At 39.7% G+C, this 5,009-nt stretch overlaps 1 long non-coding RNA gene across 6 annotated transcripts; it reads left to right on the top strand.

Moving 5' to 3' along the window:
• Positions 1 to 611: 611 nt before the first annotated feature.
• LOC103635620 (uncharacterized) lies at positions 612 to 4,789 on the top strand. Of its 6 annotated transcripts, none has more exons than XR_004851998.1 (8): positions 612 to 1,120; positions 1,548 to 1,642; positions 1,789 to 1,930; positions 2,023 to 2,105; positions 2,292 to 3,351; positions 3,683 to 3,774; positions 4,270 to 4,367; positions 4,510 to 4,789. It is a non-coding gene; the product is annotated as an uncharacterized lncRNA (long non-coding RNA). The 6 variants fall into 6 exon arrangements; XR_004851999.1 differs by having other exon boundaries at positions 2,023 to 2,376; positions 3,277 to 3,351; XR_002264688.1 differs by lacking the exon at positions 2,023 to 2,105.
• Positions 4,790 to 5,009: the final 220 nt, after the last annotated feature.

The following is a 5,009-nucleotide window of genomic DNA, read 5'->3' as shown; positions in this document are numbered from 1 at the left end:
AAACACACCCTAAGGGCTAGTTTGGGAACATCAATTTTCCAAGAGATTTCTATTTTTCCATGGTAAAATGAACTAATTTCTCTTGAAAAAATAGAAATCCCATGGAAAATTGGGGTTCTCAAACTAGCCCTAAGAAAGAAAAAAATTGCTTTGCACAATTTTATGCTTTGTGAAGCAACTTCAGATTTTTTTTCCCCAGAAGAATCAACAGTGAGTGAAATCGTTATTGTGCCCTATGACTTCAGTGTAGTTCACCTTCGTTACCAACTTACCATTTCCCGATAGGCTGAAGGACTTTGCTGTCTGTGCGATAAGACTGTTTCGTGGATAAAAGCCAGTACTACACTGACATCCAAAGTTCAGTTGGATCCTAGATGCTTTCAATACATCCAGGATGTGGTCTATTTCGTTTTGCATATCTACCATGTGATCCTATCAGAGTTATTAAAACTCGACCCCTTTTGGAGGCCTGTCCGCATTCGGCGGCCTCCGCGCCATCCATCGCACGACGCGTGCTACCGATGGCCACGCACGCGTCCTGGTCGTGGACGCGAAACCTCACTTTCGACGGACGCCAAATTTCCAGCCACGAGGTCCACATCACTCTCCCGGTCTCCCCTCAGACTTCTCTCCCCCACACCGTCCCTCCGGCTTCTCGAGCGCCGCCGTAGTCGCTCGCCATCGCGACCCAGGACCCTGACCTCGACAGCGGTGGATCGGGGGCCAACGACGGTGCGCCAGGCGGCGGTGGCGGCTCCCCCTCCTCCGACGTCGCCTCTCCAGTCTTTCCATCCTTCGCCGTCGCGGTCGTGTCTCGGTCTAAGTGCCAACGACGGTGCACCAGACGGCGATGGCGGCTCCCCCTCCTCCGACGTTGCCTCTCCAGTCTTTCCATCCTTCGCCGCCGCGGTCGTGTCTCGGTCTAAGGGCCAACGACTGGGTCCGACCGGAGGCGAGTTCCTCAGACTCTACGATTACACACACACATACTTCCTCTCTCTCTCTCTTTGATCTGTGTGATGTTGGTTTGGTTGGTGCTGCGCAGGTGTACCTGCTGTTCATGACGATGGGTGTTGTCGTTGCAGCTCTTCGAGAACATCACCAGGAACCTAGAATCCAGGTCCTGATCTACACTCTTAACTCATTTTGCCTGTTTGATTCTTATAGTAGATGTGTTGTTCCAGCTGGAGCAGGGTAGATATGCTCAATTTGGGTGCTTTCTTAAAGTTGAAGTGGTCTATATGTAGTTCAAGTTCAGTAGTAGTCGCTCTATTTCTTCCTTTTTTGTAAGGCTGAACCCAACTATGGCTCCCAGCCATAGCGCTGTGTAATAGGAGGGATTCTGCGGCAACCTTAAGGATTAGATCCTGTTAACTAAATAACTTCATGCCATTCTTATCTCCGCACAATTTTTAAGGCTTGCAATTGTTCGTGAGGTGCGCATATAGCTAAGTTTTCACTTTCTGGTTCTCATTTTGCATTAACATGTGTCTGCCATTTTCATTGACATGTTTTCACCATTTTTATCTTCTGGTTGTCATTTTTAGGTGAACGAAGAGATCTATAACCATGACGAATTGAAAGCTAAGTTTAGAACTCATGAATTCTAAACTGGCAGTGATTGTGAAGTGTAGCCCATCTTGTAAGTTACATATTTATACTATTTTAGCAGTGGCATAACTTTTCCCAATGATTTAATTATCTCCATCGAAGCATCGTCCTCTCTTATAAAGTTATTTAATCTTGGCATTGAGACCTTTTAATTGCTTTAATATCTTCTTTACACAGTACGAAGAATTTGGGGAAGAATTTGTGGATATGTTGGATGGAATAATCTCCTTTGTTCTTCTTGATACACGTCAAAAAAGCTTCGTTGCAGCTCATGATGCTGTTGCCATCTGCCCTTTATACATGGGATGGTGTCTTGATGGTATGTAAAGCAAAGATGGTTGCTTTGCCCTTCTGAAGAAAATCAGGCATTAATTATGTTTTTTGATTCATTTCACAAAACAAAACTTCTAGGACCAGTTTCGTAAAACTACCCGAGGCATCTATTTCAAACCTTACAACAATCTGCATGGGCACACTATTTGTGTGATTGAAAGGTGGGTCCAATGAAGGTTTGTGGAACTGAGGGCACAAGTAGTGTACCATGAAACTGATCCTAAAAGTTGTAGTTCTTTGATAGTTTGAAGCAAATAGTTGTAATTTTATGAAATGAATTCTTTGTGCATCTCAAACATAATTTTCTGGAATTTGCTGATGAATTGCTTTGTCAACTACTGTTGCAGTGGTCAATAATGCTTGAAGGTACGACCAACATTCCTAGCAGGAACTGGCCAGTTACCACCAAGAACCTCCTGGCATGTTCTCTAGGTCCTGGAACAGAGAAACCACACAAAACACTTAAATTTAAATTTGCATGTTGAATGCTGATTTCTTTGTGAAATGAAATATAGAAACACCAGTAGCTATCCATTTCTGCAGAACATTGAAAAAGGGCAACATATTGGGAAACATTGTTGATCTCAACAACTGGAATTTAGTATGGTTCATGGGGCAGTTTTAATTGCTGTTATGGATTGGGTACATGGAACCTGTACTTTGCCTTGACTGAAACATAGCTGATGGAGCGAATAATTATATCTTGTTCACTAGCATGCCAATTGTTACTTGCATTGCCATATCTATATTGCTGACATACCTATTGTCAGGACAAATCATTTGAGTCTTTGAGAAAGGATATCTCATTGAATTTGTTCTTTTTGGAATTGTCCCTCAACACAAATGCTAAAATGATTTTTCCATAGGAGAGAATGTATGATCCTCCATTTTAAACAACCTTTTTAAATACCAGTATGAAATAATACCTTTTCCTTTGAGTATCCATCTGTGTTCCTATAATTTAAACACCAGTATGTCCATGACCACCTGCAGCAGGGTGTTGACTCCACCTTCAAGTGCCTCCTTATCCAGCTCTCCATGTAGACATGTCCAATATTTCTCCAGTGCCTTTAAATAACCTAATGAGGGCATGTAAACATTTTGTCATACAATGACTCATTTATGTCCTACAGATTTGTTATGCCCATACACCAGTTATTGGAAAAACCTATCATGAGCAGCAATACTGATTAAAATAATAATCAACTTTGCTATTTTCATGTGTTGCAGAATAAGTAGAACATATCATTGAACAACATGTTGTCATTTTTTGGACATTTTTATGTTGAGTATCAACATGGCTCTTGTTTAAATTATTGCGCTCTTACTCAGGATGAGATTGAAGCTGCTCGAATGGCAGCGATCAACAAGGAAATTAAGCGTGTACTAACTGAAGTCCTTTCAAAGGTTTTATTCTTGACTTGATCTTGTTTACAGTTTACATTATTGAATCCGTCTAAGAGGTGCAAGGTTATTCCTGATTGGTTAGCTTCTTACCCTTTTTTTATCACATACAGAATCGACTATCTTAAGGTCAGTGCCCCTTCATAATTGTTAGCTCATTTTATATAACAATATGTATTGTGATTGAGAGCACACAGTCGGATGCTTTTTATATTTCCAAGGAATTATGTGTTCTCTATAAGTTGTAGCATCTAACTATGTAACTTGATGTTATAGATTCAATCACAAAAAATCATTTAAACCTACGAATACTGAAATAATTGATTGGTTGTAGGCTGGGCAAAAGGTTCATGAAGAAAGTGAAAGGCTGCGAGCCTGCGATAGCAGGAACATGAGCAGATTGCAATGAAGCGTAAGCGTGAAATGGTAAGTTCATGGCTTGTTTTCATCTGTTACAGCTACACGTTCCAATTGATATATTTACTTTGCAGGCATACAATCCTTGATGTTTTTTAGACGCTTTGCGCTTGTGTCCCAGCTAAGGGAAAAGAAAAGTGGTTGGAGCTGGTGTACATTCAGTGGATTGAGCATTATATATGGTTGTCGAGTCCAATTTCTTAAGGCAACTTTGCTGCTTTGCGTCATTCTTCACTTTGACTTAGACCCAAAAATTGGAATCTTCATTTTCTTCGCTTAAGCTGTTTCCCATATTTATGTAGTAATTCTACTCCCATGTATAATAAAATTTGAGGGGCTTGTTTTCCTTCTAATATTATACATGAATTTTCAATAATTTTCAAGTTACTTGAGAACTCTCTTATATTGTTTTACATTATATCATGCTTTGCGATCTTTACATGGTGTTATACTGGTATAGGATTATGGTCCTGTCTACAATGATGATTTTTTATGTGCTTGCAGGCTCGGTGTAGATGACGTGGCATAAACACAAACGCACAAACATTAAAGGGATTAAAAATTATATGCTGGACAAAGGTTCCCAATTTAGGTTACCAAAAGTAAGTAAATGAATGTAATAATCTATTTGTAAATTCAGTTGGATCTTTTCTGTTTAGTCATACCTTTGCTAAACATCTATGTACAGAGCCTTCAGTTTCCAATTAGGCAATTCATCTGACCTGAACGTATCTCTCTTTGTAGTGTTGTTCCCAAAGTTCTCATCATGGACAAGCGAAGTGAACAATACGTTTCTCTTTAGTAAAATCGTTGATTTTCATTTGCAGAACCTCTGTTTCAAGTTCCTCGATTCATTTTGGCAAGGGTCATCTATCTTCTGTATATTTTGCTCCATCAAATAGTTTTTTTTTTCATTTTTTCTAGACAAAGTAGGATAATTTTGTATTAGGACCATGTGATTGTACAATTTGCCAATAATTATGAGACCAACACCCTTTTGAAAAAGAAGGGCAGGAAATGTGCAGATCAGTTGTCTGATACTTGTAATGCAAAAACTTGCATGTTGATATGAACTTAGTTATTACAGGTTTTTCAACATCAATTAAAAAATTGACATGCTTTTATTGTCCGAACATACAAAAATGTGTAGCTTTTGCAAAGGTCTATTCATAGTCATAAACTTTAAAAAAATGTTCATTTCTATGTTGTTCGATAGGGCGCCCGTATGGGCGCATCATGTTCTA

This window comes from Zea mays, chromosome 8 (assembly GCF_902167145.1).
Source record: "Zea mays cultivar B73 chromosome 8, Zm-B73-REFERENCE-NAM-5.0, whole genome shotgun sequence".
NCBI classification, from domain to species: Eukaryota; Viridiplantae; Streptophyta; class Magnoliopsida; order Poales; family Poaceae; genus Zea; species Zea mays.
This window is presented reverse-complemented; position numbering and strand designations above follow the sequence as displayed.